Source organism: Manacus candei, unplaced genomic scaffold (genome assembly GCF_025592945.1).
Source record: "Manacus candei isolate 608988 ecotype Guabito, Panama unplaced genomic scaffold, ASM2559294v1 h1tg000014l, whole genome shotgun sequence".
Classification (NCBI taxonomy): Eukaryota; Metazoa; Chordata; class Aves; order Passeriformes; family Pipridae; genus Manacus; species Manacus candei.
The window spans coordinates 80,517,341-80,538,488 of NW_026138062.1; the positions used below are offsets into that span (position 1 = coordinate 80,517,341).

The 21,148-nt window shown below is 39.6% G+C and overlaps 1 long non-coding RNA gene across 1 annotated transcript in view; it reads left to right on the forward strand.

Annotated features, from left to right (window-relative positions):
• Positions 1-21,148, forward strand: part of LOC127467522 (uncharacterized) — a 146,081-nt gene that overhangs the window by 116,517 nt on the left and 8,416 nt on the right. The window contains exon 2 of the long non-coding RNA XR_007903153.1: positions 16,639-16,743. This is a non-coding gene — a long non-coding RNA (uncharacterized LOC127467522). The remainder of the gene's footprint in view (positions 1-16,638; positions 16,744-21,148) is intronic.

Sequence of the window (21,148 nt, forward strand, 5' to 3'; positions counted from 1 at the left end):
ATGCATTCAAGGGACAGTTTTCATATTAGCAAACAGATCTGGTGCACATTCAGAGGCATTTTCCGCCACGTTATTTAGCAGCAGGGATCAGAAATATTCATTTTCTCACAGTAAGTTGCATCTAACGCTTTTCTTAATTTGGAGACAATTAAGGCTGGAATGTGGAGGGACTATTGCAGTGGAGTGACTCATGCCGTACTTATTAGGGAACAATAAGATTACTTTGACTTCTGAAGCAAAGCTAAATCTCCAAACTACTTATTTTTAAATAACTGCAGACTATATACGAATAGGGATAATCGGATTCTAGAGATTTTTCTGTTACTGAACCAACGAAAAGCTGACACATCTATTTGCTGTGTCTGAACAAAATGAAGGAAAAAACCAATAGCCTAGAGAAAATGGCTTAAGTTTATAAGTACAACTGATGTTTGCATGTGTGCATTAATATTCTCTGCTTGTTTTTTGAGGTTCTCCCGACAGTGGTAGATGAAGTTATTTTCAGCTGAGGCAGTGGGCAGACCTTTGCAGCTTGTGTTTCCTTATCACTTCATCAAAAGTAGAGTTCTGATATGTACAGACAAACTCTGTAAGAAGGCAGATATTATCCTGCCAATGTGCCTACCCTTACCTATTTGTTATGTTGCAAGACTGCTATGTGTAGAAATGTGGATTTAAAACACATGGCATGCCTCTGCTTCCAACTGGATCGACATACCTGTTTTCAAACTTGTTTCCCCTTCAGAAAGACACAAGATTTTCAAATAATTATCTTTCTGCCCCTTTAACCTAAAATCACCGTCTTAAAAATAATTTGCCAGAAAGTCCATTTGCTTAGAAATCTATGCCAAGAGACTCTTTTCAGGTTTTAAAGCTTTATTGACATAAAGAAAATTTCACATCAAATAGTTCACATGGGCTTCAGTGCTAAAAATTTTACCAGTAAAAGTTCTAATGTCACAAATGGATTTTGAGCAGAATCAGGGAGTCACTGAAATGGGAGATGCCAGCAAAAAAGAGGTTGAAAATCAGTGGGACTGTCCCATGCAGTCTTTGTGGCTTTCTTTGTCCTTCACTGAACTTCAAGTGTATTAAGAGACTATAAGGAAAGAAGAGGTCAGGTCTGGACAGAGGCAGAGATTTATAGAGATGTGAAGTCAGAATATATGAACTGAACAGGTGAGAGGGAGAGCATGAAAAAAAGGAGAATGATCTCGCTGTAGCTAAAGCAAGAAAGGAATATGAACTTGTCTTGGAGGAAGGGAGGGAAGAGGAGCAGGGCAAGTGGGACAAGGAATTTTAGTCATTGCAAAGCAAAGAGCGGGCTTAGCAGTAGGAATAATGATGAATGATCAGCTATACAACTCAGAGACAAGATAGCTATTAGGTAAAGGAAGTTGTACAGAGGTAGCTACAGGGAAAGGAAGATGGAGAGATAATTACATAGAAGTGAATCACAAAGCAACATGTCTGTATAAAGAATTTGAGGAGGAATTTAGTAAAGAACAAGATTTTTAAGTACATTTCCAAACAGATTTCAGCTCAGGTAGAATCGATTTAGATATTTGCTTTTTTAAGGGTCAGTGAGAAAGTTATTTGCAACATCCTTCTTAGAGAGGAGTGTTGTGACATTTGCTGGAAGTACAAGGATTTTCAGATGATAGTTTGTCTGTGTACAGTCAAGATCTCAAGAGAACCTGAAACATTTTAAGGCATCAGTAAAGTAGCCAGTAGCACACTGTTTGAATTCTCTCAAAATCTAGACATTGTTTTTAGCAAAAGTAATGTTTGGACACTGAACAGTTTTTGAAAATGTGTCCTACTGTAGACACAAGCATTTAAAAATCAGTTCCTCAACAAAAAAATTCCTTCTTTCTCATGAGATTTTTTTTTTCCTTTCGATTATTAAAAATAAAACAACCTGAGAAAATCACATCCATTTCTTTTAGTGATTTTTGAGGAAAGCACTATCATTAGAGACTAATACTACATACCCAAAACCACATACTACCAGAAATGGGATACCTGGTGAAAAGTAAGTTTAGTGTGATCTCACAAAAGAGCTCTGAACTGATAAGCTCGGAACACCTCAACTGGATTTAGTAGAATTCAGGATGATTTGAAATCACAGGACAGTTGTTCAGTGCTCTTAAAGACTATATCAGCAAAAGAGTTTGATAGAACAACAACAACAAAAAAGCTGTGATTTGCAGCAGGATTGGGATAACTTCACTTAATAAGATTCCTTTTTATTTGTTTAACTGTGCTGATCATTGGGATCCTAAACGTAGAGGAGTTTAGGAAAAGCAATTTACTTATCCAGTTTCTCAAGGGGGGGAGAAAAAAAACCACACAAGAAAAATACTAAAATTCAAAAACTAAAAATGTAGGGAGCTCATGAGTCTGTTTGCATCCAGCTGTGAGCCATTACTCACATGAGTAGTCTCACTGATTGCAGTGGGTCTATTTGTAGAAGCTGGAGCTTATGCCTGGGAGCAGAGCCAGCAAATGGCATAGGAAACATAGGCACCAGTTTAGGGAGAGAGGCTGCAGCAGGGAAAGGTTGTTCTGCCTGTGCTGGAGGATGTGTAGGTCAGCGTGGCTGTGTTCCTGCAATCCCACTCTCTGGTGGCACCAACACATACAAGGTATGAGGGCAACTGCTGCTTTATTACCTTGAAGCCTCTGCTCTGCACCACCTCCCTGGCCCAGGGGCAACAGGAGCAGCAAGCAAGGGATTGTGGTAGGGTTATCTGGGTCTTGAGTGAGGAAGAGCAACAGGACAAACCGGAGACTAACAAGACAAAGAGGAAATTCCCAAGCTGATCTTTCTTCTCCCCTCACTTATCTGGTTATTCCACCAAAAATCCTCCAACCCTTTCCTACTCTATTCACTTTTCTCCACACAGGCCCCCAGCTCTGCCTTTCCTCCTCACCTGCTGTGGACTCCAAATCCCTCTCATTTATCCAATAACACTATGACTCTCACTCACCTGAAGTCCTTTCTGGCACATGAAGAGCCTCAAGATTTTACTGCATTTCTGTTATCACAAAAATATGAGTTTTCAGCTCCTTTTGCCCTTCCTGGCCCTTCAGCATTCCCCTTCACCACAACATGCACACCTGTCAGCAGGTGACTCCTTCAAATCTGGCCTGTTGCTTATGCTGCTGAATTGAATTTGCTTGAAGGATCTTTGGAAGGACAAAACTGAATTTGTAGCTGAAAAACCTTGAGCTTTCCCATCTATAAAAGAAGCTGAGGGAAGAATCAAATTCAAAATCCAGTGTTTAGTGATTCATATGTGAAATAAGTTTTATGAAAAATGTCTTAAATGGGCTATGGTATAAAACTTAGAGATCTCAGCTAATAGCTCAAAGCCAAAAGAACAAGGCATGATGTGTTAAATCCCCTTGCTAAAATCTGCTTACCTATTCCAGTTAGAGAGATGTCTCACCAGGACACTGGCTACTCCTCAAATTGTTTTTATGGTGGCAGAAATTTATGGCCAGTTCACAAGAGGGGAAGTGTGACAGAGAAAAGGGACTAAAAATGCCCTTTATCTTTTTTATACTTTCCCCCTTGGATTTGGGGCCTGGGGTGAGGGGGAGGGAGGGGGTGGTTCTGGTTTTGCTCAATACAGAGTGTGGTTTATATGAATCTCAGATCCATATGGTGCAGCTGTATGAATCAGCTGTCACATGACTGTGGAAAACTGGAAGGATAACTGACTGGCCTAAGCTGTTTCTCTTTGACTTCCCTTTTTTTTTCCCACGTTGTTCCCCTTAATATTCCTTAAACAGTATTTTTCCCCAATATAGAATTCAACTGGAAAAATCCGAACAGTGATATACAACCAAAAAGAGTTGGAAGTTTTGACCAGCTTCAAAGTGTCCCTGGGAAGCCAATATCCCATTCTAGAATAATGTCGTCATTCAATATAATCTTTAGACAAATAATTAAGTTTGTGATAAAATAAGTATGGCTGGAGGAGGTGCTTCAGTGCTTTCATGGATCAGAGACTAAAATCATCATAAACATCTAATTCCAATTTCAGGTTTTTTTGTCTTTAAATGCTCAAAGGAAATCTGAAGGGAATCCAGACAGTTCAAAACAGCTGCCACTTGATGTAAATTCTATGATTTTTTTTTCTATTTTCCTTATATCATACGAATCGTTCTTGTTTGTTTTGGGGGTTTTATTTCTCCATCTACAAAGCTAAAGATAATCCATGATCTAGTTCTGTTGCTTAGTGGATGTTTTGGTATTCAAGGCACTTGAGCTCAGGACTCTGCCCCAGCTGTAGAAACCTGCTATCCTTTCAGGTGAGTGTCTGGAGTCACCAGGATACGTGAATAATGTGAATCCCTGCAATCACATTTGGTTTTGTAAGAGCAAGGTGCCTATCCAGCCCCTCAAAAGGCATTGAATAGCTCACTGAAGGTCTATGCTACTAGAAGTAAAACTGCTCAAACGAGATGTCTTTGTGAGTGTGCCTCACAGCACCTAATGCTGATGGGGATTTAGCTCTGATCAGCTGTGCTGCAATACACAAAGAAGGGTTTCCTCCACCACAAAGAAAGTTTTCCTCCACCACAAAAAAGGTTTCCACCACCACAAAGAAAGGTTTCCTCCACCGTCTCGCCCGCATGGCCAGACCCACTGTGTGTCAAAGCAAATCTGTCTGATGCTTTCTTACAAAAAAGATGGCAGATCATGGCAGTACCCTTTTTTATTTTCCCTTACCATCAGGCTAAGAAGTAACATCCTCTCTGGCTTCCCCCCTCCCATTTTCTGATTCAGTTATTAGTTAATTATTCAGTACAAACAGAACTATTTCTAGCGTTGAAAGGGAGAGCCTCTGATCACTCCTGAATACTTGTCACTCATTGCTGGAACACCTTCCCTGGAAGATAGAGGATACAGATTCAAATAATGTAAGTGACATTCTCCCTATTTTTGTTTATAAACTTCAAAATGTCTGCAGACCTACCAGGCTGTGCATCTGCTGAGCTCGGCAATCCCAGAATGTGTCAGATTTAATCTGTGTGGTATCCAGCACATCTAAGACATGCTGAACTCAGAGCACATTTGCTCTAAGTTGATCTTGAATCTACAGTGGCATTTGTCTGGCACTTTGGGGCATCCAGACTTTCTGCTCAGATGGTCAAAATCCTCAGGTTCTGCCGGCTGGAAAAATAATTTGTCTGAAGAAAACCTGGGTAGTTTTTGGCCCAAAGGGGAAAAATATTCTGGGCATGCCAAAAGCCTGACTTTGCATATGCAAGGAGTTAAGTAAGCAGAAGATTCTGAAAGCCTACGTGGTGGACTTTGGCAGCTAACACACGGTCATTAAATACAGGGCAGCCACTAACACAGCCTCTGACTTGGGGCAAACAGCACATCTGGGCACCAATAATTCCAAAACAGTGGAGAGAGCCTTAATCTCAGAGGGGTACCTCTCTGAAGCTCATCATAATGCATCTGCACATCTTGAAAAAGCATAACTCTGTGTGCCTTGGGTGGCTTAGGTGAGGTGACTCCTCTGAGGTTGCTGAAAATCCACATATATGCACCAATCTCTTCCAGCATCCTGCATGTGCTCCTCACTCCGAGCACATTGCAGTGGTTAGAAAGGACTCTAAAGGCTGAGAAATGCAGCCTGGGGTTGGAAACTCTTGATCTTAGGGCTGGCTGAGTTGATCTTGTGGCTTTCGTCCAAAAGGAAGTGAGCTCATTATTTTATCTAAACCAGATAAAATATTTCAGACAGATAACGAATGGTTCAGGATTCTGGAGTCCAACAACTTTAAATTTTGTACTACATGTTGATCACAGTTGATGGCAAAGGTATGTATTGGCTGAATTGGGTACTCTCAGAAAAGCCTGAATGGTTTAGACAATTATTGCATGCAGTGTTGTACCTCACGCAAATTGTGAGTATTCCTGTATGTGCCCTTGATTTCCACATACCAGATGGGGCTTTTCACATCTAAACAGAGTTGTGCTGAAGTTGGGTATAAATAATACTTTGTATAGCTTTAGATTCCCTAGTCTTACTTAGAAAAAATGAATGTGGTATTGGATATCATGCATTAAAATTTGTTATTTAAAACATGATACATGATATACCAAATGAAACTTGTCCTGATGAGAGAAAAAATTACCAAGAGATAATAAAAAGTGTAAGTCACACACGAATTACCTGGAGAATGAAATTTCTCTTTTGTATATAATTTTTATAAAGATAGTGGTCCCACTGAAGATTTCATATTGCTAGCTCTTGCTGCTTGCACGAACTTATGACAATACAAAAATGTTGGAAGGGGATTTAACTCACTTCTTTATAATGGTAAAGCTTTTGAACTATGGCAACTATTTCTGTAGAGTACATATTTATTGGGGAAAAAAATGTACTCTGGACACTGAGCCACTGGGCTGAGAGGGGATCTGGGTTTATTCACCCTGGCTATTCTCCCAGAAATAGATGGTTGATCCAGAAGACATTAGAATCCAAGATTTTTTGGATAGAAGCCCATTTCAAGCTGCAGACCTCGCTGGTGTCCTGGATCTTGGAGAGAGGGAAGCCTTGAGCAGCTGCTCCAAGTGAGCCACTTCTGGCAGTGTGGCTTGGCTGCCTCCAGATGGTGTGTGGGGTGTCGGGGGTACAGCAGGCCCGAGGGTACCCTCAGACCAACACAAGGCAGCACACCTGCGCTGTTTGACTCAGAGCAACTGGTTTTCCAATTCTTTGTCATTTTCTTTCCTTCTGTTCCACTGGTATTTATGTGAGTGACTACAAGAGCACTCCTAAAATGCCTACGGTGCGTTTGATCTCGTCTGAGTCTTCAAGGCACCACTCTCACAAAGATTAGACAACAATGGTGTTAATAACCTCAGAGAACTTGTGACAATGCACTGCAAATTAGTAACCAAAATATCCAACCCAAGGCATCTCCTTGATTGCAGTTTAGTTTACCATAGTAACATGAAACCACTATGTTTCTCAAATGTCCTTCAGTTTGAGGGCTCTCTTCATGTGAAAGATGCAGTCAAAGCTATCACCATTCCACATAGTTTAAAAGCTGCTTTTTCTCTCAGTTTCCTTGCTAAAATTACCTTTGAGACAACACTTTCCCCTGCATCCCTAATAAATTATTATATAGCAAGAGCTATTTCTTAAGTTGAATGAAGTCTGTAGTGTTCTAAAAATGTTGAGTCTGGGGTGCTATTTTTTCATTTCTTTATTATTTCTTTAGTAAATATTTGGAGTTCCTCTTCTGATCCTTCGTTAGACATTATGTTGCACATGTGGACTCTGGCAAGTTGAGAGCTGTGGGAGTAATTCTGATCTGAAACAACCTTTTGGTAAACACAAAAGTGAGTGTATACCAATTTCAGAACCTCTCTGTCTAGAATTACCAAAACAAACAGCTTGGAAATTGGAAAATGTGTTTGCCCTGGCCCTTCAGCCTGGCAGAGCAATCTGGCCCCATGGAATGGAAACCATGCATTTGAAACATCACAGGCACCACAAACATTTGGAGACCAAACAAGAAAAGGGCTGTGAGCATTCTGGCTGGAAATATGTAAGGAAGGGAGGAGAGAGCTATCTGGATTCACAAGATAATGTGGGACCCTTCAGTTGTACAGGGTTAACCAGAAAGCTCTTCCTTTTTCAATGCAAGCAACTAGTGTAACTTCAGGAGTCTGGAATCTCATGAATGCCATAGTAACACTAATTATTTTTCAGAGACATTGCAACTGTTGTAATGGGAAATGTGATATGCTTTTGTCTGTACTCTCTAATGACAACAAAATAAGAGGCAGGTTATCAATCTTGGAAGTTTTTGATGAAAACTAGTGTATCTCATGCTGCATAATTTAGGTTATTAAAATGCAAGTTTAAATTGTCAAGTTTTCAAACTAAATGTACACGAGGGAAAAAATATGATAACAAACTTTAATGACTAAATTTTTTTATTAGATCCCCCTGAAAGATTATGGAAAATAGTTATAATCACAAGAAAAAGTTTTGTGCATGGTTAAAACCCAGGGAACTTAGCAGAATTTTGAAATGTGGTGTGATTGTCAGGGCTGATTACTATTTTACACACATAAGGGGCCAGAGCTGACTGAAAATAGTTTATCTTAATAGTAACTACAGACTAAGTGCTTAAACATATTGCTGTTTTATTTTTGTTCAGTGTATTTATAGGGATCCTAAGAAGCAGGTTATTAATGCATTGCAATTTTATTTCCAGCATCAACTGGTAGTATGAGCCTGTGAGCCAACTTTGCAGATGGCATAGTCAACTTTAACTCCACTTATTTCTATTGTGCTGCCCTTATTTAATCCACCAGTTATTTCAGGACTAAATCTATGATTTCATCTTTTCCTTGGTAATCCTAACCATTCTAGATAGCCCTAACTGATTTGTAGTTATAGTCTGGATGGCATTCAAGGTACAACTGTGAGCTGGTTATATTCCTCTGCAGATGTGTTTAGGCACGGAACAAAATTGTAGGCCTTCCTTAACAAGGTAAACTGCACAGTGGAGAACTGGAAAAGCAGATGGTGTGAAGATCCAACAGACACAACAGCTGTCATTCTTGCATTTTCCTTTGGTCTGGCTCTAGAGTGATCCCATGGACTGAACACCGTGGCTGAACTTGGTTTAGTTTGATCCAAAAGGATCTAGTTTGTGCACATGGAGTCTGCTTTGTTACGCAGACCAAGGCATGGTGAATAGGAACAGCCAGAATTTAATTGCTGGTTTGAAGTAAAATGCTAATGTGGAGGCATTTTGTGAAAGATATTCAGTCATTCAGAGCCTGAATAGTGGTTTAGACAATCTCATCTTTCAGCAGTCTAGTTTCAAGTCAGAATCATACAGCCTAACTTCTGTGTATCTGTGAAAGGTAACCCATGACACAGGTCTGGAATTCCTTCCAAAAAGCTCTCATTATCTTCCTTCTTTTTCTGTTTTACAGTGTCCAAGCATTCCCCCCCCTTAGAGAAGGAAAGATGCACTGAAGGGTTTTCTTTTCTTTAATACTGTCAAAAAAAGACTAGGATATGAATGTGATTTGCTTCAAAAATCCACTGCAGTGAAGGAAGAAAAAGCGATGAATTTTTCCAAAGACATAGTAACACTTCGGTGGACAAGTTACCAAATTAGACAGAAGAGAGAGTAAGAACTATTCAGAGCTTCTTCACCCAAGGACTTTACAGTATAGACAAACCAATGAATTACGGGATTTTTGTGTTTGTGGTGACCTCTAAACTACTGTAACTGTGTTAAGCTGTTGAGATGAAATATGAGTTTGTAGGAAAAGCTTAGCCAGCCCTTGTCTTTGAATGAATTGCAGTGTTAATGAACGAGTCTTCACACATCTCATACAAACACTGTAGCCTGAGAGTTTCCAAACCTCCAAAAGGTTTTACCTTTTTGCAGCCTATGAGCCTTTCAATAGAATGTTATCTCCTGCTTCTTTATTTAACAGGTTACGAGTGCTTTGGTGATTTAATGAGCACACACCTAGCTGATGCAGCAAAGAGCAGAATTGTTAACATGAACAAATGACTTCAAGTCTTTGACTCAGATGGGGCTTTTAGCCAAAAAACTTACATTTCACATATTCACACAGCTCACATATTCCTTCTTGCATGTTCTAGCATGACAGTACAACTGTTCTCCTCAGCAGTCAAAGTGCCCCATTTGAACATACACTGTCCTAATCAAGCCTGCCATTTCTAATAGCTGTCAGACTTTTAGGACATTTTTTCAACTCTTTGAACAAACTTTGGGTGGTGCTGGCAAAAGAAAGCAAAGCAAAGCCATTTCTTCAATTATAGCAGAGTTTCCACGTGTACACCGAGAGAAACCACCCAGCTGTGTAGTGACAGTAGATTTACAGGCCCCGTGACTTGCAAGTGAAAATTATTTATATGCAGTTGTTTAAAAAGTAATTTGGGTTGATATAGCTTTGGGCACCTCATCAAATCCTTTTCATCAATATATTATGAGAAAGTACAGTCCCATCAACTGTTGCCTACTTTTTCTTGGTCACTGCAATGCACGTCAGTGCTGGCTGATTCTTTCACTGCTTCACTGCTTCCTGTAAATTGGAATTAGGGTTATTTCATGTCACCACCATATATTGCATTTTATTTTGTTATATATGTATAGATATATCTTTGTATATATGTATCTTGTGCATTATATATCTGGATGCACAAATGTGTGTGTGTGTAAAAGTACAGTGAGAGAGGTGTCTGTGTGTACAGAACAAATGGACTTCAAATAAATATTTTACTGTGTGGTTGTTGTTCTTTCTGCCATGAGAGATGATCACATAAAACACTTGCCAAGATATTGTGGAATAAATTCTTTGTGGATTCTATGAAATGCTTCCCTGTATCGGAGTTCTTTGTGAGTGTAGGTTTACAAGCTAAACAGGCTGAAAACCAACCTGTAAATAAGACATGGTTTTCCCACATTGCATTAATTTTTCTCCTCGCTCTGTCATCATCTTTTTTTTTTTTTTTAAATTTTGGTGATTTTTTTTTCCTATTCATGATCCAAATATAGCCACTTATAACAAAATTTGAAGTAACTTTTGGAGTTATTTCATAAAATGAGGAAGGCGAGACCCTGACTACATTCTCCAAGGATTTTTTTGCCTTTTATCATTTTCTTCTTCTGAAGCATCATCAGTCACAGAGGAGGTGAACCTTGTACTGTGCAATACCAGGCCTGCAGGCAGCTGTTAAAGATTTCTGCTGCTGTGACTACATGCAGAACTTTTCATCACTGGGTGTCTTCCTGACTGCAAATTGTTCTTTTGGGTTATTTGCTACTTGAATTTTGTTGCTTCACAGGCTTGTTTTCTGGGAGTGCCACGCTGGTTTATCATTCTTTCTCTCTTTGAGACATGAGCTCTGTCACAGCTGAGCTCATACAGCATCCCTTGTGGCGTGTGAGTCATGGAGTGGTCACTCCTGCCTTAAACTTGGAGAACTAAAATAAATTCCCTGGCTATTGTGCCTCCCTTTGGGTTCTTTGCAGAGAAACAGCACTGAGAAGAAAACTGCAGACCATGACTGCAAATTACCCTAAAACCCTGTAATAAAGCAAAATGAACTTAAATACTTTAGGCTTCCATATGACCAAGCAGTAGGAGTCTTCCTCCATTATCTTTAGAATTCCACCTGCTAATGAGTTCTGTGACTTACTTCTGGATCCAAATGCAACTTAGCAATGTTAGTGAGCCTTTATCGCTTTTCCCTTAAAGATTCTGTGTCCTGAGCCTTTGGGCTTGAGGAGTGTTGCTAAGACAGATGCTTTATAAAAGAGCTGTTAGTCTTGTGCAACCAAAGATGTGACAACCTGAGACCATTTGCCAGTATCATTTCACATTCCTTAGGCATATCCTTCAGACACAAGGAAAGATATGATGCCTAGGCTGGTTTTCTTACAAACCTGTGAGACATTATGGAAAAATATTTATTTTATTACAAGTTGAAACAGGACATTTCATCTAAATGTTTTTCCGAAGTTATTTTTGCACTATCACATTTCAACCTTGGCAAATATATCAATACACAAACATGAACAGCAGTTGACATAAAGATACCTGCATTTATGTTTCTTAGGCAAGTTACTTAATCAGTTTAAGAAGTTATTTATCCAAACACTTATTCAGAAGCTGGAAAAAATTTCAGACTTCGACATGCATTATTCTATGAATTGAATTTAAAACTGCAGCTGACTTCACACTGAGGTATAGGTCCCTGGTTTAAAGAGGGAGAGGCAGACTATCCTTCTTCCTGACATTTTTGATTGGATTAATGCTGGGGACAAATAAAACTATTCTGTATCTCTGAACACGGACATTTTTCAGAAGGACAAAAATGCGTGCTGTTTAAATATTAGATATCCATGTCAAATGTTCCTTTTGTACATATCCTCTCGGTATATTGGCATTACCTGGGCTTAACTTAATGCATTTCTACTCGAGGAATTTGAGAACTATTATTTTCCGGATTCAGGTTTGGGTTTTTTTTTTTAGCATTGGTAGTTTTGTCACGTCGTTCATTACAACCTTCTGCTTCTCTTTGGGAAGCATTACTCTACTGGAAAGCAGCAATAGGATTTCATGACAGAAGCACGTTACCCAAGACAATCGATTACAATTGTAATTTCTCACAGATGCTTTAACCCGGTGGGTTTAAATTGATATCCAAGCAAGTTTTAAGAGACTTCACAAAATGGATGTGCATCGCCACTCTACATACGGTTATCTTCCTGACAGTACAACTTATTATCTGTAAGGAAACACCATATGGCTTTAACTCAGAGGAGGCAGCACCACTGTGTAGTAGATGAATTTCTCCAAAGCTGAACAGCAAAGCTATAATGCACCATGCTAAAATGCATATGTGAAGAAACCAAGAGCGTTATAAACACAGGTGACAGCCTGGCAGGCTTTTCTGGAAGCATCACCTGTTCTATCAAGATGAGGCATGATGAATAGATATTGGCTGTACACCTTCTTCCTCCTTACTTAGTGCTTGGTGATGTTTATGTTACTTATGCAGCTGGGTTCTTTGGTAATGCAATTAATAATGTTGTCAGTTTTGACCTCTAAAGACCTCTGCAGCAAATTGCATTCCCCGGTGCTTTATATTAGTCAGTTGACTCTAAATCTGAGGGAAACACATGGATTATACAAAAGGTTTCTTAAAAGTTGTATTTCCCACTAGGCTGCTGTAGCAGTTGACATATGGCCTCGTGTTATGTGTAAAAGTTAGCACTGCACAAAACCCACTCCAACTCTCATGAAATTTATTAAAAACTGACTTAAATAAGAAATCTCACCAAAAAATTCAAGTGGAGCCATTTTTTTCTTGGGGTCACGGAGCAATTTGGTTTTTTCCAGTGTTATTCAGTAAGCTGTTTGTGCCTTGGCTTTTGCAAACTGATGCGTTGCCAATTTTGACCAAAACATTCTGGTTTGATATTTCGCTGAAATACCTGTGGAAATTTTTTGTCAAAGTGACTTTTGTTGTAGTGTTTCCACGGGGAAAATAAAGTTTAAGAGAAGGAAGAAAATGGGTTTCTTGTATGACACAACTTTTCTTTCTAAAATGCAAATACCAAGGTCACCAGAGGTGAGTTTAGCACTTATTTCTTTTGAGCCCAGCTGGTGACAGTTGTAAAATGGGATGGGTGCTTCAGGTGAGGCATTCTTGCCTTTGCATAACTAAGATTCCTTTGAGATACTGTTGAAAATATGCTATTTCTTTAACCTACCCTGGGTGTTGATAGACTGCTAATGCTTTCTTTTCCACTCATTTTTTGTGTGCACAGGAACCCCATCTTTTTTTTTTATTATTTTTTATTTCTACATCAACTGTGATTTCTCTGCTGCCAGGGCAACATTTTCCAGCAAACTGAATTTAGAATTTTAGAACTCCAGGTGAAAGCTGTCCAGTCCCCAGGCTGTCAGCTACCCAGTCCCAACACAACACACCGTCAACCAACTCTAATTTATGCAACAACTGTGAGGTTCTCTGGAAAACAGGACAGGAAGAATATCTCTCTGACACATCTGTACCATTGTTCTTCTTCACCATTGATATCACTGGCAAAAATATAGTCCAGAACTTCATTGCTCACACTCTCTCCAAGGAAATGATGGCAATTCCCCTCACAGAGCAGGGAGAGATGGAGAAAAAAAACCCTAAAAGTAGTGAGACTGGGTGCTCTCCCGTTCCTTGCTGGAGTATTTCCTGAGAGAATGGTGTCGTTATCTGGTATGTGAAAGTATAACTTAAAGATGTCAAGAATAAGATACTGAAAATTAGGGAACTGAAGTCTTGACCTTGACAAGTGTGAAATGGCTGAGTAGGAACTCCTACACATCTTGCCAAGTTGCTCTGTTCTTTGCTGAACATCCTGATATTGTCAAGAATTTTTTAACCTTTCTTGTGCCCCTCTAGTCACTGAAGAAAAAGACCTTAGTGCTGTTCTGAAAAGCTCAGTGGTAACAAGACTACTGAGAATAAGGGAAGACTATTGCAATAAGGAAAACAAAACAGAACTGGTAACATAGAAAAATGTATTTAATGCTCTCAATGAATGCTGACTAGTCACCTCAAACACTGTAGTTTCCATGCTACCTGTTAAAAAATGGCTGTGGAAAAAAAACCAAATTCGTTGAGGAATAAACAAGTGTCACACACAGTAAAGTAGAAGTACAAGATAAATTTTAATACAAATTTATGCAGGTTTGGTTTTTTAATCATGCTGCTAATCTGACCTTGGCTTTCATCGCCACAGGATGAATAAACTGAGAGATACTGATGTAGAAGCAAGTATAAAAAGATACAGGTTGTTCTCCATTTAGATGGCATATTGTTGCTTTCTGCTTATAGTAACATAAATATATATGAAGGCTCTTTGGCTTCATGCATCAAGAGAGGAAAAAAAAAAAGCTTTTATTCAAAATACTTGGTACATAGAAAAGAAGAACAGAGAGGTCTTTGGTTTGGTCCATGGCAGAATTCTGTTGTGCTCTAGGCATCATTGTACTAATATGCCTAAAAGTCTTTGTAATGCCTCATTCAGGGTAGATGGGCTTTGTTCTATTTGCACAGAATAATCTTAATAAGGATGTCTTAATCTTCTTTTAATGTCAAGTAAAAATAATGGATGACTGCATATATAGCAGTGAAGTTCCATGATCTTCAGGGTGTATATTTTTCTTTTCTTCTAACTCAGTTGGAGGTCAACAGTAACAGGCACTAGATTTGAAATTGTGTCCTCGGTCCTGAAAAAATGCTAAACAATATTTTTCTTCCTGTAAAAATAAGAGCAACTACTGTCTTAGTAGTTACAAACACAGAACAGAAACATCTGTCACAGTAACTTTCATACAAACAGCAGTGAGGAGTCAGAATACTTCCTTTAGATATATCCTTCTGAGCAACGTTGTTATGGCCTTTGGTTGTGAAATGTTTCCTACTCCAAGATAATGTAAAGCAAGCACAGTGACTAAAAGCTGCACCTTTCTGACATTTTTGGGAGTTATTTTGGCTCATATTGAAAGTTGGTATACGATGCTCAATTTTAACGTTTTAAAATTTTTATGTTTTATGGGCTTGAATTTTGCTCTTTTTTTTTTTTTTGGTAAGAATTTTCTTATGTAGGTTTTTTTTTTCCTCAGGTAGTTTCCTTAGGCAGTTTTCTTTCAATTGATTTCTGGAAAGCTAAACATTTATACTGGATATCTAAAGTGATGAGTCTCTGGAGTATTGATGCATTGATTACCACAATAATTGCAGAAATTGAGCATGAGGTCTGTAAATTATCCAGTCTTTGTAGAAGAAAATGAGAGATGTTATTACTGGTATTTATTTCCTCTGGCTGCTAGATTTGTGAAGCTGAGTAAATTCCTCCACTGAGTTACAAGTGACAATATCTTTGTGCATTCTTGAGAAGTAATGGTGTTGACAAGTAAAAGTACTCATGGGGGAGGAGTTCTCCTGGTCTTCCAGGCTGAGAGAGTTTTGTGCCTGGTGTTTATTTATCCACCTGCTATTTTCTTGAGTAGTAAAAATGCACAGAGGTTGCCTCATATATTTATAACCAACATCTCTGGTAGTTAATGGAAAAAAACCCTCTGTAAGGAGCAATATTATGCCAAATATTGCCTTGGTGAATTTGCGCCTATCACTGTGAACAAAGTGGAATTATTTGACCACATAAAGTGTATAAAATAAATTATTTCATAACTTCTTTAACCTGTTTCCCCTTCCTGCTACCTCTCTCCTTCCAGTTTCTTGAGGTTCATTCCTGTTTTTGTTTTTTCCTTACATTTGTCCCTTTCTCCATCAGTCTCTCTTCTGCTTTTTGTCTCTCAGGTTTCCTCCAAAGAGACTCCCTACATTTAGCCATCCTCTTCTCAAAGCACGTACTCCCAATATTAGGAAACAGAAAAGCATAATTTACTCTCACTCTCTCTGCAACCTATATGAATTCTATTTTCATGTTGTCATTTATGTTTTAAAAACCCTCTGCTCAAGTCTGGTCTGCTTCCTTTTGGGATCCCTGGTGTGGCAGAAGGATGTGATTATTCAAGGAACTGCAACACAGATTGAAAGTGGAGATAAATAGACGAGATTTCTGTTTGGAGCCAAGCAAAAATGGAGTAGAGGAATTCAAAGCAGGGAGTCTGGCTGAGGAGGCAAACACCAAGAGCCAACCAAACACCTGTAACTGGTCTGTATGAGAGCTCCCTGCATCACGCCTCTGGCTGCATTTCCAGATAGTTCACTAACAAACCCATGCTTCCTATCTGTTCTGGAAGCTTGATCTCGCCAGCATCTTTGACTTTTTTCACACCAATCTTTCATGAGCAATATAATTTTTGTTGCTCCCTCATCCATGATGTAGTAAAAAGCAACTGGTAAGTGAAATTTGCCAAATAGTCCGAAATAGTTTTCAATGAAGCTTTTTTTTTTAAGTGAAAAACGTTGAAAGATCTCATCCCTACACCCCTGTCCCAAATAGTACCACTATCTGTATTTCTTCTTTATGTAACCCTTCTCTGTATTCCTCTGCCTTATATAGATTTCCAGTCTTATTGAAGGTGGAAACTACTCCTAACTGGGAAGCTGATGTGAACAGACATATAGGTGATATGAGTGTAAAGGAGAAAAGAGTAGCTCATAGCAGGTAGGAAAAACATACTGTGATATCAACATGGTAAATATATATTTTATTCATGATGCACACATAGTTTAAACACAGCAAAATCAATTTAATATAACAATTTTATAGAAAAACTTGTTATAACTACCATTATAGTTTACAGTGCTTTTCAGTGTTTTTGTTTGCTTTTGCAGGGGATGGGGAGGACAAGGGGGATTGCAATATTCTTCTGACTATCCAAACGTATTTCCATTCTACTCTTGTTCACTTTAAATACATTTCACTGTACAGGCCTTTCAACAGCTTGGTAAAACGCTTCAGATCTGAACTCTATCACTCCACTGACTGAACTTTGCAATTTAAAACTAATGTGCTGTTGCACTGTCTACAGGCACTCCTAATGGACAACTTTAACATTGTTTAGACGCCAGGTAATTTGTTACAACCTGCATTTCCTCTTCTGCTTAATGGCTGAAAGTTAAATGTTTGCCATCAAACCCAGTGGTCTGTTGAACATTGATCCATGTGAGAACAGTGAACCTCTGTCTCTGCGAATTTGTTAGTCATCTAAGAGGCAAAGCAAAGCTGACCTCGTAATGTCAAATCCCATTTAGAGCTGGTGAATAGGTTGGAAAGAAGGTACTTGATACCTTTTGAGCAGTATTAAAAATACACTGCTGTGCAGAAGGATGAAAGCCTCAGTAAATTAATGTGGAGAGTCTGGCCTTTCCAAATAATTTATAGTTGAATTTTGTCTTTTAGGAGGAAAGGAATGCAGTTAATAAAGGTTGTGACTTCAGTAAACAGTTTCAGAGAGAGGATGCTTCCAAAGCTGTGGCTTTACCCTTCTGCGTTTTCTTTAAGTTGTCTTTCCTTAAACCTCATTATTAGTTGCACTTTCTAGCTTCACTCAAAAGTGGTAACTCACACCAGTTTGCTAAAACACCCATCTGAAGTTGAAATATCATATACCTAACTGCATTTTACCAAAATATACAGATTTCCTCTAGTCTACACTTTACACTTAAATTCTTCTTATTTATTGGCTGCAGGCTGCAGGAACACTGAGGCACAGGAGGTCATGAAGCTGGGGCTGGTGCCCACGGTGACACAGCCCATGTTAACACTCAAGATCAGTGTTTCCTTTTCCCTGCCCGGTGGTGTGTTGTCCTCACTCAATAAATTCGCTCCCCTCAATGTCAGCTATGAAACTTTTAGGGCTTCCAGACTTGCATCTTTAGGATCTGATTCTCAAAACTACATAATTTAGTGGATGGGTATCCCCTTTATTTGACTGAATTAGCAGATATTGTTGCTGTTTTAACATTAGTTTTTGCATAGTGGGAATTAAATTTTTAAGGAATTTTTTTTCAAATTAATAACCTATTGAACAAGTATTTAGGTAATGAAGTGTTCATTTGTAGGTATTGCACAGGCTCTGAGCAAATGGAAGAAGGATCTCCACCCAATCCCCTGCCAGAGTGTCACTGCACCTTTTTTAACACATATCTACTGGAAACACCCGGGGTAGGATTTGAAATTGAAACCAAAATTTCTTTTGAAGGGCAGTAACAATTGATCAGAATTGTCAGAGACCAGTGAAGAGGGCAGTTGCTGGATATAAACACAAGATGTGACACTGATGGTTGTGTGTGCTAATATATTTATGAATTTGGGTAGAAAGATGACCGGATACTTCATCTGTGCCTAATCCAATTTTGTGCAGATTCTCACCAGTTGTGACCTCTTTGCATTGCTCCCGAATGTTTTGCCTGAAATAGCTTGCTCTCTTCATCCCTGTATTTTTTATTAGGCTTCTGCTGTGGCCAAAAGCTACAAAATCTAACTATGCAGACTGTAGAGTGCAATGTTTTCTGAGGAATTTAAGTGGAGCCAAAAACCAGGCTCCAATTAGACAGCTTGCTACATTCTCACCATGGAGAGGAGACAGCATGTAAACTACCCCTATGCATAAATTATAATCTCCTCCCTTACCTTCCATTTCTCAGCTTGCCAAGTTTCTCCCTAAAGTGAATTCTCCTGCCCTTTCTTTGTGGCTGAGACTGATGGGTTTTACCCTGTGAAATTAAAAAGAGATGGGCACAACCAAAAAAAGGCTGATCCACAGGGAGCCCATCAAGCAGGTGTATGGGGTTTTTTGTTGTTTGGTGTTTTTTCTTTTTCACTGAGTCACTGGTGGCTGAGAGTGACAGTGGGGAGCAATTAGTGTTTTCATAAAACCTAGACCTAGGGCTGAGGAGAGAGCAGGAAGCAATTTATCTGTGGTGAGTAAGCCTCAAGAGTCATCATTTCCCTGTTTGTGTTTCAGTTCAGATGAGTGCCACCCTGTTGTTTGTTTTATAAACTGTTTAATAAACTGTAATGTTTATTAACAGTAATCCATTAAGATTGTCTCCTTTGAGACCTTTTCTGTACAGAGCTCTGCACTTCAACCAGGAACCCAGTTTTATTTCCCTCTTTTTTCTTGCTTTCATATCCATTCAGAAACTTTAATGATTTTATCTAAACTTTTATACCCTGCTGCATAGAGAAAGAGCTCTTAAAGCTGTTTAGACACAACCTCTGCCAGCTCCAGCCTTGCCACACAGAAAAATAATGAAGTCTAGAATATGTGTGTGTAAGCACTATCGTCTGAAATTGTAACAGCTCAATTTCCTTGCTAGGAAGTGGGAAAATTAGCTTTGCTATGTCACGTGGTGGATCTAGGTGGGAGGTAGCACAGGTGGTCATAACAACTGCAAAGGTTTTATTATGGAAAGCTCTGCTCACTTTTAATAAAATTGTCCTTGAAACCCAGCTAGCCAGAAATTAATAGGAAGCTTGCAATGATTTTTTTTTTCCTCAGCAAAGCCCTATGAAATTTCACGTAGTGAAAAATCACTTATCGGTGCATATAAACTGAGTTTTATTTTAAAATACAGTTTTTAATTAAAGTTTGCAATCCAGAGCCTGCTGCTAGTACCTGACACTTTGCTGAAAGGTCACATCACTGGTGGCATTAATGGTATGAGAAGCCGATATAGGAGATTATGAATGTTCAAATTGTGTTTCAGTGCAGGTTTACCATTAGGAAGGGCTGCAGCCATCCCTCGCTAGAGGCAGGTTTGGGGATGACAGTGAGAGGCTCGTTCTTTGGTGTAACTGCTGTCACAAGCAGGCCAGGCTGGTTGGGTGTGAGTGTGTGCAGGGAAGGGGCAAGTGGTTGTCTGTAGTCTCAGCTGCCACCTTTGAGGAGGGTGTTGCTCCAGCTGCCTCTGTGCTGTGATGGGCAGGGTGGGGATGCTGACTGGGGTGGGCAGTCGTGCTCTAATCACTGGAGGTGATAGGAACAAAAACTCCACCTCACTGTCCAAGCCCCATGCCCTCTTCTGAGTTGTCCTTACTCAGAACAGGAACTGCTTCAAGTGGCTTGTGCCCCTTACTCTCCATGTGACAAAGGTGACTTTGCCTGTAGCGCTGGAAAGCCTTGAGCTGGGCTTGATTGCAGTTGTACCTTGAAATGTGAATCAGAAGGTCCTTCAGCAGCTTTACTGCAGCTGACCACGATATGGGGGGACAGTGGAGCGGTGGATGTTTGCCAGAGGAGAGACGAGCTGCAACAGTTTCCAGAGTGGCATTGCAGAGAACTAAAGAGAAGAAAATTTAATTCGGAAGCTGTAAGAAGACCTCAAAAAGATAGTTAGATATCTATGCACGGGGGTGCCATTGCTGTATTCCGAGCTCCTGGAGCAGACCAGTGTCACACCTCCTGCCTCTGGAGCATAAACAAAGGAGTAAAACAGAGTGATGAACTTAGCACAGCAACTCGTGTAGCTGTGCTGTTGCCTGAGCCAGCAGCCCAAAGGTGCTGCTGTGCAGGGGCAGGCAAAGGACAAGGCTTGCAAATCCTCCAGTGTGGCAGGAGGAAGATGTTCAGGAGGCTTTGGAGCCGACATTCTCCCAGCACTAAGCGCAAGACTAAGCTGTCCAGAAACAACCCCAAGGATAGATTGAGTACAGCCTTATTACTCTGGTCGTAACTCTAAATTACTATGACTTTAAAAATATATTGGTCCAGTGAAAGCTGAAAGTAAGTGGAACATATTGCCGTTGCCCGTGGGGATCTGGAACAGAATCACCACTGAAAGCAGAAATGATCATTTGCAAACAGCACAGAAACCAGACTTCTGATAGTCAGAGGCACACGCTTCAGAACATCTGCCAGATGAGCCATGGCACAAACTCCAGTGTTAGATTATGTGTGTTGGACTGTTGGGTTTTGTTGTTATTTTCTTTTAAAATTGCTGTTTGGTCTCAGACAGCAATGCCTCTTTGCCAGAGCCACTGGCGAGGGTGAGGCTCCCACTAAAGTAATTAGGTCTAGCACAGGGTCTCTCTGAGAGACCATACTTCTAAACCTGTGTTACCC